At 45.4% G+C, this 20,325-nt stretch overlaps 1 protein-coding gene across 1 annotated transcript in view; it reads right to left on the minus strand.

The window, feature by feature from the left end:
• TMEM62 (transmembrane protein 62) overlaps positions 1-20,325 on the minus strand; it is a 134,654-nt gene that overhangs the window by 24,534 nt on the left and 89,795 nt on the right. The gene's annotated exons all lie outside the window — the stretch shown is intronic.

Consider the following 20,325-nt stretch of genomic DNA (forward strand, 5'->3'; position numbering starts at 1 on the left):
GATGAAAACTAAACCTCCGAACACTAACAAATACTCGGGAGGTCACCCGAGCAACGAGTATACTCGCTCATCACTAGCTACTAGCATTTTTTTTAAGTGTAAAAAAAAAAAAAAACTAGGCAAAAACTCGTGGGAACGTAGCCTAAGACTTAAACCTGCAATCCCATTATTTTGTTATGGTAAAGCCTAAATGGGACTTGTTCACACAGCAGTATTTCACAAACAATTTGTGTTTTTCATGGCATGCGTCATTTCACCGCACCTGGGTGGCGTCGGAGACGCTACATGTTGCATTTTTGTAGCGTCTAAAAAACGCATGCGTCGCACTTGCGTCGCTAGTGCGTCGTCATTGCGTTACAATTTCCCATTGAAACCAATTGACAACGCACTTGCGTCGCGTGTGTGTCGTGCGTGCGTTGTGCGACGCATGCGTCGTTAAATAAAATTAAACAAAAAAGTGTCTAGACAGTGTCTAGACAGTGAAAACAGTGATAAAAACATCCCCCATATATAAAGAAAATGTTGGATTGTTTGTCACTTCTGCTGCAGCATCTAGAGGCAAGACATCACACCAGACTTCTTCTACTTTTATTCATCTGCTGTCCAGAGATGTAAGTATAGAATGATTCTGTGCATTTTCTACATGTTTTATTTTTAAATTGTTTTTGCAAGTTGTGTATTATATTCTGCACTGTGGTTGTTTAAAGATATTGTTGTATTTTTAGTCTGGTTGTGATGTATGGCGTTGTATAGGATGGCGTTTCATTGTCTGCGGCCTTGATTATTGTTCTTTCCAGGATAGATTTTTCTTTTCCATTTATTGGTTTGGTGGTGTTTTTTTGTATTCAGTTGTGATGTTTTATTCTTGCGTTATATGAATTTTATTGTCTCCGGCCATGGTGGTTTTATTGTAAAGTATGGTAGTATAGAATGATTCTGCGCCCTGTTATTAAATGTAATAATTTTTATTGCAAGTTGTGTATTATGTTCTGCACTGTGGTTATGTAAAGACATTGTTGTATGTTTCTGGTTGTGATGTACGGCGTTGTGTGGCCTTTTATTGTCTCCGGCCCTGTCGGTTTTATTGTAAAGTATGGTAGTATAGAATGATTCTGCGCCCTTTTATTAAATGTAATAATTTGTATTGCAAGTTGTGTATTATGTTCTGCACTGTGGTTGTGTAAAGACATTGTTGTATGTTTCTGGTTGTGATGTATGGCGTTGTATGGCCTTTTATGGTCTCCTGCCCTGTCGGTTTTATTGTAAAGTATGGTGTGTTATTGCCGTTTCTGCCCTTAATTTTTGGGGGTTGTTAATTTTTTCCTTTCAAAAATCTATTGTGTTTTTTGGGTCGCTCCGTGCATACTGTACATTTTTTTTTAAACAAAACTCTCTTTTGGGATTACGACATAGGGTCTCTTGTATATTTGTTTTGTTATCTTTAGGCTTTTGTTTACTCTGGCATTGTGTTGTCTCTGCCATTGTTTCTTTTAATCAATGTGGCAGTGTTGTTTGCTCAGCGTTAGTTCAGTTGGAGTGTTGGAGTGCAATGTTCTTTGTGGTTGAAATGTAATTTTTTTTTTTTTTTTAATATTTTACTATGTTCCGCTGTATTGTGCATAGGATAAATGTTATTTTGTTCTTTATTTCAGAATTGCATTAGTCATGGCCAGCGACTCAAGCCACACCCCACCGCTGAGGAGTCCGGTGAATACATGATCTACTATTGCTTACTATTCGCTGTCATTTGTAGATTGGTCACTCAACTTTTTGTAAACTATTTTACAGGCTTCTTCAAGTGAGGAGGAGAGCCAGGAGGAACAGAGGGAGCAGGAGCAGAGACCAAGGGACCAAGCTGTGGTTGCAGGACGGCGAGTAAGTTTTTATGTCAAACCTATCCCTTTTTTTTCTTTTAGTTTTTTGTTTTTGCGGGTATGGTGGGTGGTGGGAGGGGGGGTGGTGGAGGTGGGAGGGGGGGTGGTGGAGGTGGTAGGTGGAGGAGGTAGGGACAACAATTTTTATCTTGCAAACATTAATATTTTCCATTTATTCTAGGTTTCACAACAGGCCCATGATGACCCACTGGATATTGACATGATGGTGGCATCCATAGAGGAACGGGGCCCGTTGTGGGACAGCCGTGACCCCCGGCACGCGGACCAGGGCGTGTTGCGCCGTTTGTGGATAGAGGTGGCACAATCGCTGTGGGATGGCTTCGACAGCGCTTCCCCCACGGGCAAAGCTAATTTTCGTAAGTATTTCCAAAATGCTGCTGTGAGCCATCATGCCAGGATTACACAACCGTCTGTGATGTCTTCTATTGGGATTGCACACGGTTGCGTAATAGTTTTCAATATTTTCTCCAAAACTTATATTTTTTTTTAAAATTTATACACAGTTAAACAATTGAAGACCAGATGGCGCTCCATGAAGGACCGTTTCAAGAGGGGCCTGAAAAAGGAGGGACAGATCCGTAGTGGTGCTGCAGCGTCAAGGACCTCTGTCTACAAATACAACTGTATTTTGCAGTTCTTGCGAGCGGTCCTTGACAGCAGAGAGTAAGTATAGTACCTATGCAGACACCTAGTTTTTACAACATGCATATTCACGTACTATATTCCAGCCACGTAACTTATTGCCCAGCCATTTTTTTGGGCAAGTACGAAGTATAGAAATGAAGAAAAAAATTCAAGCTCACCGAGGCGTGAAAAGTAAAAAATACATACTTTTATTCACTTCAATCATAAGCAGAGGATGAAACATCAGCACAATACAATAGACACTATCTACGCGTTTCAGGTGACAGGGAACATCAGACCTGAAACACGTAGATAGTGTTTTTATTGTATTGTGCTGATGTTTCATCCTCTGCTTCTGATTGAAGTGAATAAAGCATTTAGTTTTTACTTTTCACGCCTCGGTGACCTCGAATTTTTTATTCATTTCTGGTCTTCTCACGCTTGACACAGCGGCTCCGTGCTCCGAGCCTTCTGGGATTACTACAATGGTGAGCTTGACTTCCTATTTTTTTCCCTGAAATCCAAAGTATACAGAACACAGAAAGATAGTAGATTGGCCATGCCCGGGCAATATTTCATAGTGGAGTAGTATATTGCCCATCCAGGTGTATCCCAGTTTTTTTACACAAAAAAACTTAAAATATAATAGACACGGCATACCTTCTACTGCAAGGCAGGTTATGTTCCCATGGTTGCTCAGCTCGCAGGACCTGTGATGACGTCTCGGTCACATGACCGTGACGTCATGGCAGTTCCAACGATAAGCGTAATTGTCGGGCGTTACAAACCGCAACCATGGGTGACTATTTTGAAATAAATAAATGCATTCTTTTTTTTATATTGATGCGGCATATGCAGTGTCAATATTAAAAATAGGTTAATATTAACGGCGGCAATGGATACCGCCGGTAAAGTTAATTAATGACGCATGTGAAATGTTATATTTAGTATACTAATGGTTTCCTTATGTTTTCACAGAACACACAGCAGCACCCGCGAGACTGTCCGACCCTCTGAAGCGGTCCTTCGTGAAGCGCCATCTGAACCGTCGCAGCCATCCCACAGCGAGAGCAGGTCTGCACCACCACAATCTGGCGAACCGGCAGCCGGTCCATCAGATGTTCCCCTGGCCGAGGCCTCTGTCGCTCCTTCCTTCGGGTCTTCCCGACATCGTCAGCGGGCCTCGGACAGGGCGGTCCTGCCCGAATTTTTACATTTGAGCACCGTATTCCAGAATGGTTTCAAGGCGCTGTGCGATAAAATGTCCAATATCGACTGGCGTCTTGAAAACATAGAATCGGAGCTCTCGAGGCCGGCCAAACATTTTTTTAGTGCCATTCACAAGGGCATGGTTGAACATCTTACGCCGGAACTCCAGATTTCGGTAATGCAGGGCTGCAACAACGCATATGTCACTGTTCTGCAGCAGGCTCGGGTCATGCAGTCAGCGACTACAGTGCCCGCAGTACCATCGCTGGCTGCCATGACTCCGACTCCTGCTGCAGAGCACCACCACAGAGCTCCGCGTGCAGAGGGCCACCGCCACCGCCACCACAGAACAGAGCCCCAAAGTTCTGCTCCTGCCAGGTCTTCAAGGGCACACAGACGGGAAGCCGACCCACACCCAGAGGGAGAGAGGAGGAAAAAAAAGAAGAAGACGACGACAAGCACTACAACCTTGGCTATGGCTGCTCCCAAAACAACCACCCTAAGTACACAGCCAGGGTCGACCCGGAGAACACCAAGTACCCAGCCTGGGTCTACATGGAGTACACCCAGTACCCAGCCTGGGTCTACAAGGAGCACACCAAGTACTCAGCCTGGGTCTACCCGGAGCAGGAGTAGCCAGCCAAGGACACTGGTCGTCCCTCCTCCTCCCTCACCTCCTGCTTTGGCAGTCTCGCCACCGTCAACTGGCTGGATTAATGTCGGCATCCCGTCTAGTGTCATAGAGTATGCTGCTTCCTCCCCCTCGTCCTCCTCCTCGGTCTCCTCAACACCCCCCAAAAGTGGGGTATATCAATCCCCCTTAATTGCAGATATAGATACCCCATAACATTTCCCATTTCTTTCTTTTTGTGTCCCAAATAAAATTGTTATTTTTTTCAAAAATACTGAGTTTTTATTGTCTATAATAAAGTTTGCACCAAATCACACCGTGCGCCGTATAAACAAATCTTGTGTTTGTAACACCTGATGTGCAATGTCTGACAATATTTTATAAATATTTTTTTTTCATTTTTTTATAGGGCTGTCGCTCATTGTACTATGAGATGTTACAAACACAAACAGCATTGCTCAATATATCAATTTTAAAATGTACCATCACACAACGATTTCAGTAACGATATAGTTGGTTTTTGTCAGTAAAACCAACGTTATCTTTTCTGAAATCGTACAACGATTAGGCCCCTGCTGGGAGATTTTTGGTGTCAGCGAATGATTAGGAATTTTTTGGGGTAACTGATCACACGCTGTCATTGTTGGATCGGCGTGTTTGACACCGATCCAGCGATGTCTTTGCTGTAAACAAGGGAATATTGGGTTACTAGCGCAGTGTTTTAAACACTCAAAAAAGTGAACAATACCCCCCCCCCCCAAAAAAAAAAAGGTGTCAACCACGTCCCTCGCCGTCATCTTTCCGCAGTGACTGACACTGTGATTCCCGCCCGTAAAGCAGAGCAAACCGTTGACTTAATAAACGCTGTGCTGTGCTTTAGGGCTGGCACAGTACGGAAAGCTGACGGCGATGGACGTGTCACACACCGGAATGTAAGGGTTTTTTTATTTTTTTAAATTACATTTACAATGGTAAACAGAGAAAACATCGTGAGTGCGGCCATGCGCTTCATAACATTACCCAGATTACACGGGGACTTGCTCTTTTTTTGTCGCTGGAGAGCTGTCTGTGTGACAGCTCTCCAGCAACCACGCGACGACTAAACAACGATCACGGTCCGGTCGTATCACTGGTCGGTATCGTTGGATAATCGTTTTATTACGGTACCTTAAGAATATTGGTCAGGTGAGGTGGTAGCAATGTTCACAGTGTCGCCACTATTTGACTCTGGACGTATTCTAGCATCCTGAGTGCAATAGTGTTGACTCTGTAGAGTTTTGCAAACATGATCGTCTCCCTCCTTGTCAAGCCAGGTTCCAGTTGCAAATAGTCTCCAAGATTAAAAATGGTTGACAAGGTGGGAGCCGATCATGTTATACGTCAAAACTATGGAACACACGGCTGAAATATTTTTTTGTTTTGTCACAGTCCATTTGGGTACTGGTGCTCACATAAATTTTGTGGGACACACATTAGTTTATATAACATTGGATTTTAAAATTTGATTACTATGGAAAAACATATGGGAGATTTGTTTTGTGAAAACGGAAAGGCACAAGAACTTTATTTCAAAACACAACGCACTAGACAATCAGGGGACATTATAACAACATTTAAATAACCTTACAAAGGCTGGTAAAATGACATGGACTCAACAGTGTTTACATTACAGTGTTTTTATTGTATCATAATACCAAGATGAATTAAACCATTTGATCTTGCCATGAAACACGGCCAACATCTGAAACAAAGTATGCAGCAAATTGGTCCCTCATATGAGCAATCTCCACAGTTGTCCGCAGAGGATGATCTTGATAATCAGACAATGGATTTGGTATGGGTTCATCAAGTTCCACGTTGACTCTCTCTTTATCAATAATAAAATTGTGGAGAACCACACACGCCTTCACCACCTCATCCACTGTCTCAATTTTCAAATTTATAGCGGATCCTAAGATACGCCATTTGGAGACAAGGATTCCAAAGGCGCACTCCACAGTTCTTCTGGCCCTGGACAGTCTATAATTAAAAATACTTTTGGTGCGGTCCAACCCCCGACTGGAGTACGGTTTAAGTAGGTTGCCACTCATTTGAAAAGCCTCATCCCCAACCACAACAAATGGCAGGGCCGGGCCTTCGGTGTTGGGAAGAGGTCGTGGCTGGGGGAAATTAAAATTGTTATCGTACAATCTTCGGCCCATATCAGACTCCTTAAATGTCCGTGAATCATTTGCACGGCCAAACGCTCCAATGTCCACAGCGAGAAACCTGCAGTCCGCACCTGCAATTGCCATGAGCACGGTGGAAAAGTATTTTTTATAATTAAAAAACAGAGATCCACTTCTTGAAGGCTTGGTAATCCTAATGTGCTTCCCATCCACGGCTCCAATACAGTTAGGGAAAGAACACACTTGTTCGAATTTTTGGGCGTTGGCCTGCCATAATTCTGTTGTAGGGATCGGTAAAAATTCCTCCCGGAGGTTGTCCCACAATGCGCGGCATGTGTCGGCAATAATACCAGACAGTGTGGAGACTCCAATCCTAAACTGGAAATGCAGTGATCTCAAGGTCTCTCCGGTAGCAAGGAAACTGACAAGAAGAAAAATAAATAAATGTAATTAATTAAATTGTTATGAAAGAATTTTTCATTCTTAATTACAATCCCCCACCCCACAAAACCAAAACACGTTACTTTAAAAAATGGCAAGAACATATAAATCCTTCACATTGCATTACGTACCGTAGAGTCACCAGCAGACATTCCTCAGGGGAAATCAATTTACGGAGCTGCGTGTCCTGCCTGGAAATGGTTCCTTCCACCAGACGCAGCAGATATCGGAAGCTGTTTTGTGACATCCTGGTGTATTCAAAGTATTTCTCCTGGTTCTCATTTAATTCGCCAAACAGACAATGGTAGGCTCCACGACTCTCTCGGACTTCCACTATAGGGTGTAGCCAAAAACGCCGACGACTCCTTCTCCGTAGTTTGTCTCTTTTCCTCTGTTCATGACAGGCAATAGCATAAGCAATAGCAAGGGCTAATTCCAGCTCCATATTGAGGTAGATACTCTCCATGGGACGCTCCATCTTGATGCTGTATGGTTGGAAATAATCTATGCCGGGGTATATATACCACAATTACATTATACCCACCCTCATCTACCCATTGGTGGCATTATCTAGTGTCTAGACACTAGACCCACCCTCTTCTATTCATTGGTGGTATTATCTAGTGTCTAGACACTAAATTGTGTTGAAAGATTACATCATTGTTTGACAACGCATGCGTCGTAAAACGCTGCGTTTTTTGGAAAAACGCAACAAAAACGCACAAAAAGACTTCCGGGAGGCGGAGCTAGTGAATGGCCGCTTTTGAGTAGAGCTCCCGGACCTGGGGCGCTAAATATACCTAAAGCGCTGATTTATCTTCACCCAGAGTCCGGGATAAGGACCGGACAAGGAGCACCGGCGGTAGCCCCAGCTCTCCAGCTTTCCGAATCCCCGGGAGTCAAGAGGCGCAGGCAGCGCCACGCTCAGTGCGGTATCGCTCCGGGCTAGCAGGGTCGGAAGCGGTGAGGGGAGGAGAGCGCCCGGCACGCAGAGGCACCGATCTAGGTCGGTGAAGAGGGCAGAAGCCACCGAGGAGGACGCGAGGAGTGCAGGAGCGGTGAGCGGCTCCAGAGAGACGCTGAGGCTCAACGCGGGAAGAGGAGGTGAGCCGGCGCCATTTTGTTAGAAAGCGCGCCGGTCCCCTCAACCCGCCACGCAGCACTGAGGAGAAGAAGTGTGCCAGACCTCAATCATAATAGCTGCTGTCAGGACAAGGTGAGCGGCACAGGCAACATATATATTATCCAGGCACAGGGGGAGCTGGTGAAGGATACGGACTTAAAGTGCCCTTGAGAGAGGCGTGCCAGACCTCCCATCCCCCATATTGAGGGCACTAACTTGTGAAATCTAATAGCAGAAAGTATCGCTGGTACAGGCGAGTGCACGCAGCGCCCCTGTTATAGGGAGAGAAACATCTCTGCAGGATTACAGGGGACACACCTGATACAGGGCGAATTGCACAAACTGCATAACAAGAGCACAGATCTGGCTTTTTTCATATCTCCATTGTAGTATATTTGGACAGCACTGTGTTCTAAGCGAAAGCTCACTTGTTGTGATAACGTAAAAAACATTTAGACTCATCTTCAGATGTAGCTACCAAGCACAAAGATATCACTAATAACTTACAAATATCTCAGGCTTCCATTTCACCATGGACAAATTTGTGGGTAAAGGTGCCAAAGCCGGCAGAAGTTCTAAACGCATTCAGGCAGGCACATCTCCGGTATCACAAAGCACAGATACCAATATAGATAATCCACAGTCAATTGCAACCGCTATCATAGAACGGCTGATGCCTGAGATAGACAATTGTTTGGCGGCTTTCCAAACTTCACTGGACACAATAGTCTCACAAGTTAATACCCAGGGCGCACGCATAACAGACGCGGAACAAAGAATATCAGACCTGGAGGATTCTACCATAACTCTCTCAGACAAACTAGATGAGAAAGAAAAGATTATATCGGATTTAATAGATAAAGTAGACGACCTTGAAAACAGATCCCGTCGTAACAATCTGAGGCTTATAGGCCTCCCAGAGTCGATCCCTCCTTCGGAGCTAGTAAAAATCGCATCTGAGTGGTTACCTAAAGCTCTTGGGGTATTGCCAACATCGGGAGTCGTGGCCATCGAAAGAGCACATAGACTGGGACCTCCAAGAGGAGGAGTAGGGGACAGGCCACGTCCGGTCATTTTTAAAGTCCTGGACTTCCAGGATAAAATCCGTATTCTGGCAGCATTCAGAAAACAACGTACCCTGATGTATGAGAACCACAAATTATTACTGTTCCAGGACTACTCGGCCGCCATGGCCGCTAAACGCAAAGCTTTCAATCCTGCTTGTAAAATGTTGGTGGAAAAAAATATTCGCTTTAACCTGCAGTATCCTGCGATTTTGCGCTTTGTCATGGAGGGGAAAAATCGGTCCTTCAGTGACCCAGGAAAGGCCCTGGAATTCCTTCGGGAAGCTCCCCGGGCTCACTCTAACTCTAATTCTGCTAAGTCCTGAATAAGAAAGCTACCTTAATATGTCATTATTAAGTGATATCATGCTTGTGCTAACATTCTTGTGCCCTTAAGTGGCATGTTTACATTCTATGTAATGCTCACTTTAAGGTTGAATACACTTGTTACTAGTGATATAGAGTTAAAATGGGAAGGGAACTTGGGAGGGGGGGATGGGCTCCGCTTATGTACACTTAAATCTTGGGTCTTGGGAGATCCTAAGCTCACTCGCTGGGATGGGTGGGGATCTCACTTACAACTTATACAGGTGGGTCTGGTGGTCACCCGAAAAGGGATAGGTTAATGACCGATCAGGCAGACACCAAAGATACCACTATCCGCTCCCTACAATGGTGCTCATGGAACGTTAATGGACTCAACTCCCCAGTCAAGAGGAAAAAGGTTGTTAATTTTCTACAAAAACAGAATTTCCACATTATTTTTCTCCAGGAAACACATTGGGTTAAAGGCAGACACCCCTCTTTGTTAAGCAGAAAATATACACTTTGTGCTGAGGCCTCATATACAAAAAAACAACGAGGAGTGGCCATATTGGTATACAACGGCCTCAACTATGAGATACTAGACACTCTAGAAGACCCTCAAGGCAGATTTCTGCTGGTCAAAATCATGATTGAGGGAATGTGTTTCAATCTAGTTAACATTTACGCTCCAAACGTGCCTGAGGTTCAGTTTCAAGTTAAACTAAAAGAGAAACTGGCAGGATGGGATACGACACGGATGGTCATGGGAGGTGACTTCAATGAGGTAGCAGACATATCCATGGATAGATCTAACCCTAGAGAAACTCATCGTTCAATGCAAGATAGTAGCATCCAATCACTAAAGGCCCCTTCACATTAAGCGACGCTGCAGCGATACAGACAACGATCCGGATCGCTGCAGCGTCGCTGTTTGGTCGCTGGAGAGCTGTCACACAGACAGCTCTCCAGCGACCAACGATGCCGGTAACCAGGGTAAACATCGGGTAACTAAGCACAGGGCCGTGCTTAGTAACCCGATGTTTACCCTGGTTACCATCCTAAGTGTAAAAAAAAACAAAAAGAACATACTTACCTACAGCCGTCTGTCCTCCAGCGCTGTGCTCTGCACTCCTCCTGTACTGTCTGTGTGAGCACAGCGGCCGTAAAGCAGAGCGGTGACGTCACCGCTCTGCTTTCCGGCTGACCGACGCTCACAGCCAGTACAGGAGGAGTGCAGAGCACAGCGCCGGGGACAGACAGCGGTAGGTAAGTATGTAGTGTTTGTTTTTTTTTACTTTTAGGATGGTAACCAGGGTAAACATCGGATTACTAAGCGCGGCCCTGCGCTTAGTAACCCGATGTTTACCCTGGTTACCAGTGAAGACATCGCTGGATCGGTGTCACACACGCCGATCCAGCGATGTCAGCAGGAGTCCAGCGACGAAATAAAGTTCTGGACTTTATTCAGCGACCAACGATCTCCCAGCAGGGGCCTGATCGTTGGTCGCAGTCACACATAACGATTTCATTAACGATATCGTTGCTACGTCACAAAAAGCAACGATATCGTTAACAATATCGTTATGTGTGAAGGTACCTTAATAGATCACTTTGATTTAATTGACATATGGAGATTACAACATCCTTTGGAGAGGGACTACTCTCACTACTCCCATGTACACGATTCACACGCTAGGATTGATTGCTGGCTGCTACACGAATCATTGTTACCCTTAGTAACACAATCAAAAATACAAAACATTCATATTTCGGACCATGCCCCAGTGACATTTCAATCCAAATTAGTATCTCCAATATTTCAGGAACGGAGGTGGCGCTTCCCATCATACCTATACCAATCAGACGATTTCAGAAAATACCTACAAATGTCATGGGGAGTATATAAAAATGATAATCAAATCCACTGTGATGATGCACACTTGTTCTGGATGGCCTCTAAGGCCGTGCTGAGGGGTCAAATTATTTCCTATGTTAGTAATAAAAAAAAAAGACACTTTAAATAGAGCTAGGGAAACACAAAAATCAGTAACCCAGGCCTACAAAGATTTTAAACTAAATAATACTCCATTGACAAAGGAAAAATTTCTGAGGGCTAAGGAAGAGGCAGACACTTTAGCCCATGAACTGGCTCTATTCAACTTAGACTATCAAAAACAAAAATACTTTAAATGGGGCAACAAGCCGGGGAAAGTGTTGGCATCTCTCACAAGACCATATAGGAAACCAACGAGAATACATAAAATACAACAACGCAATGGTCACATTTTAACTAAAAATGAAGAAATCGTGGATGAGTTCCGTTCTTTTTTCAGCGAGTTATATAGGTCAGAGACAGGGGGTGGAAGTGAGGAGTTTCTCAAAGACCACCTTGCCCCAACGCTCACAGAGGAGGAGAGAAAGACCATTAATTCCCCAATAACACCTTCAGAAATCGTACAGACTATAACTAAACTTAAAGTAGCTAAAGCACCCGGTCCAGACGGATTCAGCAATGAACACTATAAGATTTTAGGTTCATGTATAGCTCCCCACTTGTGTGAGTTATTTAATAAGATAGTTGGACTTGGTCACATGCCAGACCGGTTTAATGAGGCGGTGGTTATTGTTCTCCCAAAGCCAGGCAAAGATCATACCCAGGTTGAGGGATACAGACCTATTTCATTATTAAATTCAGATTTTAAAATTATCACAAAAATTCTGGCAGACAGACTACAGAAGATAATGCCTAAACTGATATCGCCACAACAAACCGGGTTTATTCACGGGAAATCCATTACATACAACATTAGGACAGCGGTGAGTGCCATATCCTATAGTAGAGTAAACAAACATATGAAAACCATTGTGGTAAGCCTAGACGCGGACAAGGCATTTGATAGAGTGGCATGGAACTATCTATTTGATCTGCTGTCGTTCAGAGAGTTTGGCCCATGGTTTAGTGAAGCAGTCAAGTCAATTTACAGAAAGCCACTATCCAGGATGTCCGTAAACAATGCTCTATCCAAACCCTTTGAGATTCAGAGGGGGACCCGACAGGGATGCCCTTTGTCCCCACTATTGTTCGACATAGCTCTAGACCCATTCCTGAGAATGTTACAGAATGAGGTGACCTTTGAGGGGGTGAGGGTGGGTACTACATCGGTAAAGATATCAGCCTTTGCTGATGATATTCTTTTATTTATCGCTAACCCGGTTAAGGCAATCCCAGCCATCATACATATCCTAGAGAGTTTTGGTAAGTGTTCTGGATTCAAAGTTAATTACAGTAAATCTGAGGCCCTGGCAGTTTTTAGATCTAGGAGGTTGAGCGACCCCAAATTTCCATTCCACTGGTGCCAAGAGTCTATTAAATACCTGGGGATAAGGCTACCTGCAGACCCTTCTATTTTATATAGAACGAACTACAAACCACTAATCTCCTCCTTAATTGATCTTCTCCAATCCTGGAAACATTTCGCACTGTCGTTCTCTGGCAGAATACACTTAATTAAAATGATAGTTTTTCCTAAATTGCTATACGCCTTTCAGACTCTACCCCTTCTCCTAACTCAATCAGATCAGAAGCTGTTGAATCTAAACTTTCGAAGATTCATTTGGGGGGTTGGGGGCAGATCACGCATAAGTCTCGCAAGACTACAAGCGACCAAATTGGAAGGTGGTGTTAATTTTCCTGATCTGGGAAGATATAATTTGGCGGCTAACCTCAGATATGCAATTGACTGGATTAGGGGTATTTCTCATTTTGCAAATGTTGAAATAGAGCAACAATTTTTCCCACACATTTCGCTACCAGCTTTATTGCATTTGGGAGGGGAAGACCTCCCAGTGGGAATAAATGATCACCCGTCACTATGGCAAACAATGCAAACTTGGAGACTATGTAGGAAGATTTGTAATTTAAGATATAATCTATCCCCGTTCCAGACTATTTTGGGAAACCCGAGGTTCATGGGGGGTTCAGCACCGTCTTTATATAGGATTTTGGCTTCTCAGGGATGTGGGCAGGTAATAGACCTATTAGATCTTAATTTCTCAATAATATCCTTTGAAACAGCATCACAACAATATCCATTATTTAACAATAAACCGTTTTTATTTCTCCAAGCGCGTAGTTTGGTACAGAAATGTCAGACATTGGGGGAGACGGTAGAGGGGAGGACCAATTTAGATGGGTTTATCAGAAACACAAAAGCTCATCCGGCTTCTATAAGTAGCATCTACTCAATATTGCGTAGGAAGTGGGTGGGGGAGGGAAAAACCACGGGTGTGGCGAGGTGGCTGAGAGATATGCCAGACTTGGAGGTGAGTGACCTGTTTGAGGCTACCATGACACAAAGAAAGATTCTACCATATAGCAGTTATACTGACATGGCACTTCTAATTTTACATAGAGCCTATATCACACCATGCATGCAATCTAAAATGTCCTCATCCATCATTTACCTATGCTCAAAATGTAAAGCCCGTAACACTGACATTTATCATCACCTGTGGAGTTGCCCGCAAATTCAGAAACTTTGGGGATAAGTACATAATGAATTGCAAAAAATTTGTGGAGTGGATTTTACACTCACTCCGCAATGGGCCATTTTTAACATCCTGGATGAAACATCTCGAAAATTACCCAAATACGTAAAGAAAGGCAACACTTATAATATGGGCTTCAGCAACTAGGAAGAGTATTTTACATCAATGGTTGAGTCCCTTAGTCCCTTCACTCCCTTTCATTCGCACAAAAATACAGTTCATATTTAGAATGGGGTGGTTAGACGCATTAACTAACAAAGAAAAACAAGTTAGCAAATTTTTTTCCACATGGGATACTTTTATTCCATCACTTCCTTTGGAAACTAGGGAGAAACTGAGGGCACAGTTTGAAAATACCCAATGGTATTTATTGCAGCGGATAGGCGGTAACTCACCAATTTCATGAGGTACTTTTATGATTAAGTGTACGCAGAGTATGGAGGTTAATGTTTTGGTTTATGTTAGGGTGGGGGGGATTAGAGATACAATATCATATTGTCACATTATCGCATTACTGTATTATCAACTTTGGAAATGTATATTTTGTATGTTTTGTATTATATTGAAAATTCTAATAAACAGATTTTCAAAAAAAAAAAACGCACAAAAACCGCTGCGTTTTACGACGCATCCGTTCGACGCATGCGTCAAAAATGGTGCATTTTTGCGTGCGTTTCTGATCCGTCGTGCGTTGCGTCGGCGACGCTGCGTCGCATGACGCTAATGTGAACGTAGCCTAACAGCTGCGAGAAATCCAGGCACGGTGACATAAGCATATTTTTCAAGCACACTGAAAATACTCAGCACAGCGAGAATGCTCGGATAACACCTTATCCGAGCAAGATTGCTTAATGCTAGACTTGTAGCAATAAAATTTGGTCAAACCCAAATGCCAGGAATTCTGAAAAACAAAGCAGCTTTGTTTAAAACATGACATAAAAGAAAAAAGAGCAGCGGGGAAAATGAGATTACAAAAAGTAAATGTAAAAAAAAAAAAAAAAAAAGGGACAAATGCAATGAAAAAATGCAAGTGCAGTATATACTCGTGAACAGGGCCGTATTTAGAGTTTCTGCTGCCCTAGGCACTTTTCGTGCTGCCTCCCCCACTGGTGAGTATGACTAATGCAGACACTGTTGGCAGTGACTTGGGCTACTTTCACATCAGTGATTTTTGCCATTCACGGCAGATCCAGCAGTTTTTCCTCATCTGCCGTGTAACAGATCACTTACGGCAACACTGCGTTCGGCCTCATTCATTCCTTACGGGACTTGCGGACATGTGCAGCACTTGCGGTTCTTGCAACAGCAGAAAAAAAACGCTGCTAGCAGTGTTTTTTTGTCTCACCGCAAATGCAAAACCGCACGTGCCGCACATGTCCGCAAGTAGACATCACTACCTGTCCCTGCACCTTCCTAGCTCATCCCTAATTATCCCTCCCTGACCTAAAACTACACTATAAAGCTTTAGAAAAACAATTACCTATATTCCTAGGATAATGAGGGCTCCTGGCTACGGCGTAAATGCATTGTTTTCCCAGCTTCAGGAAGACGGCTGCCATAGGCGGCGCATGCGCAGACTGAGATCGCATCTGGACCAAGATCACAATCTCCGCATGCGCCGCCTCCATTGGCACACAGCTTCAGAAATATGGCCGCCAGGAATGCAATGCACTTCACTTAGCTCACCGCCAACATCAAGCCCACAGCATTGCACCACTGGGACACCCCCTCCTCCCATTCAGGGCCCGCTGCAATGTCCCACTTCTGCCACTGCAGACTTCCAGAGGAAGGGACTCGGCCTCCTGTGATCCTACTTACAAGACAGACCATTACTACAGGACAAGGTATGTTATTACAGGACGGGGGATGGGATTACTGGACTGGAAACGTTAATACAGGACAGGGGACGTTATTACAGGGCAGGGACATGTATATGTATCACAGATACACTGCACAGGGGGCCACAGTATACACACATATACACCACACAGTGCTCCATACTGTATAATGGCCGCACATAATGCTCTGCTCCGTACACACACACGCATGTGGCTCTGCACACATGCTGGTCTGCTCCGCACGCTTCGTACACACCCAGCTCCGCTCCTTGCCCTTCGTACACACCCGGCTCCGTTCCTTGCCCTTCGTACACACCCGGCTCCGCTCCTTGCAGCTCGCACACACCCGGCTCCGCTCCGTGCAGCTCGCACACACCCGGCTCCGCTCCTTGCCCTTCGTACACACCCGGCTCCGCTCCGTGCACCTCGCACACACCCGGCTCCGCTCCGTGCAACTCGCACACATATCCGGCTCCGCTCAGTGCACCTCGCACACACACCCGGCTCCGCTCAGTGCACCTCGCACACACACCCGGCTCCGCTCAGTGCACCTCGCACACACACCCGGCTCCGCTCAGTGCACCTCGCACACACCCGGCTCTGCTCCGTGCACCTCGCACACACCCAGCCCCGCTCCGTGCACCTGTAACACATGTGGCTCTGCTCCATCCACACTGTAAACCCCTCCTTACCCCACACAAACTTACCCTCATCCATCACCATGACAACCAGCACAGCAGAGTCCTGCATACACTGAGGCCCCTGATCATATGACCCCGACTCCTCCCCTCCTGTGACCTCATCAAAGGTCCTGTGCGAACAGTGCAACCATATATGTTAGGTGCAGTGCACGGCTCTGCGGGTGGAGGGATGTGGATCCGCTGAATCCGGGACTATCGAGAGTTATGTGCTGCCAGCTGGCATGAGTGCCTCACTGCAGGCCGAGGCCTAGCTCTGACCTAGTGTTCTCCACTTACCCTTCCAAGATGCTTTTTTTCCTCCCTTTTCTGCTTGGCTGTAACTGTCAGATCCCAGGACCTCCCTAGCCGACAGTGATCTGGATCGGGGGCGCTGTGCCGCTCTGGATCTCCTCCTTCCAGCCAGGTGACTTTAGCACACACTGACTGCACAGTGTGGGCGTCTGCAGTGCAGGGATGCGGCTGCCGGCACCCGGCCTTTAACCCAGCAAACGGCCTGAACCTGCTGCTGGGGGACTGGCCCGGGGGCATCTGCACTCTGCCCGCCCCTGGTGGGATCATCTGAGACACCAACAGCAGCCAGAAGACAGAGGCGGGCCGGCTGAGTCGCACACAGGACTGTCAGGCAGAAATTGAACTTGGCGCTTCAGCGAGGAGGGGGCGGGCCTGCGGTGTGACTTGTTTCCGCTTCCGGTCCCCTGTGCTGTACATGTGACAGGACTGGATCCAAGACTCCAGCAGCAGCCAGAAGACTGAGGTGGGCGGGGAGAAGGATGGAGGGTGGGGGTGAAGGATGGAGGGTGGGGGTGAAGGATGGAGGGCGGGAAGGAGGAGGGAGGGCAGGTGGACCCGGACTTAAAAAATAAATAAATTAAGAAATAATAAAAAAAATATTGCCGTGCTCAGGTGCCCCCCCTTCCCCCGCCCCAGGCACGTGCCCTCAAGTGCCTAGTGGCAAATACGGCCCTGCTCGTGAATAAGCCAAATTTTTCAGCATAATTTTTTTTGTGCTGAAAACTCCCTCCTTGACTTATACCCAAGTCATTGTCCCAGAAGCAGGTGGGAGAGGGGAAGCGGTGGAGCAGGGGGTGACAGGAGCCGGCGGCTGCAACTGTGCCCTCTGCTAAAGAGAAATTAATATTCACTGCACTGGCACTGAACGTTCATTTCTCTTATAGCGCGCACAGTTACAGCCGCAGATGCTGTCTTCCAGCAGCGGTAAAAAAACCAAATCTCCTACTCACCTTCCCTGTGCACCATCATAGCGTCCTGTTCAGGCTTCCAGAAGCTCCTGCGGCCGAGCGGTCACGTGTCCCCAGTGAGTGGAGAGAGGTGAATATTCATTACCTTACATGTTACATGATCGCTCGGGCGTAGGAGCTGCTGGCACCGGAACAGGATGCTGCGAGGGCTCGCAGGTAAGGTAAGTAGGAGTTGTTTTTTTTTCCCATGCTTTTTCTCATGGGGGGGATATGCATTAAAGGACAGGAATGAGGAGCCATGCATACCAGGACAGGGATGAGGGGGCCATGCATACTAGAATAGGGATGAGGAGCCATGCATACCAGGATAGGGATGAGGGAGCCATGCACACCAGAATAGGGATGAAGGGGCCATGCATACCAAGATAGGGATGAGGGGGCCATGCATACCAGGATAGGGATGAGGGAGCCATGCATACCAGAATAGGGATGAGGGGGCCATGCATACCAGGACAGGGATGAGGGGGCCAGGCATACCAGGATAGGGATGAGGGAGCCCTGCAAACCAGGACAGGGATGAGGGGGCCATGCATTCCATGACAGGGATGAGGGAGCCATGCAAACCAGGACAAGGATGAGGATCCAATGCATATCAGGATAGGGATGAGGGAGCCATGCATACCAGGACGGGGATGGAGATCCATGCAGACAAGGACAAGAATGGGGAGTCATGCACACCAGGACAGGGATGAGGGGACAATGCATACCCTGGTAATACTCGAGTCAATTAGTTTTCCCAGTTTTTTTGTGGTAAAATTAGGTGCCTCGGCTTATAATCGGGTCGGCTTATACACGAGTGTATATGGTAACTTAACTGAATGAATAGGTGTAGAATATCTGCAACATCAAAATCTCATTGTGGAAACGTAGCCAAACAGACAAAAAATGCAAGTAATTGAGGCTAACATCACACTAGGCGGTTTTTATGCTAATTGTCAGCTGCAGTAACAGCAAAGCCTATTAGATTTCAAAAATTTCATGCACACAGCCTTTTTTTATTGTGCTTTGCACTTTTTTTTGGACATAGAGCATGTTACTTCTTTCAGCATTTTTCACCCACTGACTTGAATGTGTGGTGAAAAAACGAACCAAAAACGCAGGTATGTTGTGCTGCATTTTTTTGCTCCCAAACCTGACTCTATGGTATAGGACTTTTTTAAAGGGACACTGTCACCTGAATTTGGAGGGAACAATCTTCAGCCATGGAGGCGGGGTTTTTGATTCACCCTTTCCTTACCCGCTGGCTGCATGCTGGCTGCAATATTGGATTGAAGTTCATTCTCTGTCCTCCATAGTACACGCCTGCGCAAGGCAAGATTACCTTGTGCAGGCATGTACTACGGAGGCAGAGAATGAACGTCAATCCAATATTGCAGCCAGCATGCAGCCAGCGGGTAAGGAAAGGGTGAATCAAAAACCCCCAAACCCCGCCTCCATGGCTGAAGATTGTTCCCTCCAAATTCAGGTGACAGTGTCCCTTTAAACACTAAACTTTATCAGCATGCACAAGAGACAAATCTAGCATGCCAAAACCACCGCAAAAAAACCAAGGAAAACATGTTTTTTTCTGCAGCTTCTTTCCTGCCAAGAAATCCGGCTTTGCTGCAGAAAAAAAAAATGCTGAAAAACTGCCTTGTGTGAACTTAGCCTTAGCTATTAGGTGCAGAAGATCAACATAATCAAAAACACATTATGGGCACGCAGCCTGACATAGCAATTCCGCAGCATAAAATGACGAAATGCAGGCCATAAGTAAAAAAGTAATCAATATATCATATTGATTTTTTGGGAAATAATTTCACCCGCTTTGTTGTTACTTCTAAGGCTGCCCTCACACTAGCAGTATTTGATCAGTATTTTACATCAGTATTTGTAAGCCAAAACCAGGAGTGGAACAATTAGAGGAACAGTATAATAGAAACATATGCACCACTTCTGTATTTATCACCAACTCCTGGTTTTGGCTACAAATACTGATGTAAAATACTGACCAAATACTGATAGTGTGACGGCAGCCTTATACGTTGCAGGTTGATCTTTCACCTGAAAATCCAAGGGTGGAAAAATCAGCAGTGTATGTGCAAAATGGGAACATACCCTCAAGGGTCTCTCCTTTATATATAAAAAGGGTCTAAGCGTAGAGTAAAGATGATAATAGGTGATGGATGTAAGATTAGCCCATATTTACTATCTGTGCTGTGCAGAAAATATCCAGACAAAATCATCTACTGTGATCGGATCAGCAGGACTGCCGGAAATCCGGATATTACACATCTTAAAGTGCCCTTGTACTTTGCATTAAAAATGCCTTCAAGTCATCATTATGCATCTGTGTGCCTTTATCTTATTCTTGTGATGCTTCTAACATGGTTAGGTATATTATTAGCAGCTTGGATGACTGTAGACACTGGTACATAGCGGTATGAGAGCGCAGACACTGCCCCACACCTGCACACTTTACATGCGGTGTTACTTTTAGGGCTGACCAACAAAATTGCCTTTTGCTTGCACCATATCC

This window comes from Ranitomeya imitator, chromosome 1 (assembly GCF_032444005.1).
Source record: "Ranitomeya imitator isolate aRanImi1 chromosome 1, aRanImi1.pri, whole genome shotgun sequence".
Lineage (NCBI taxonomy): Eukaryota > Metazoa > Chordata > Amphibia > Anura > Dendrobatidae > Ranitomeya > Ranitomeya imitator.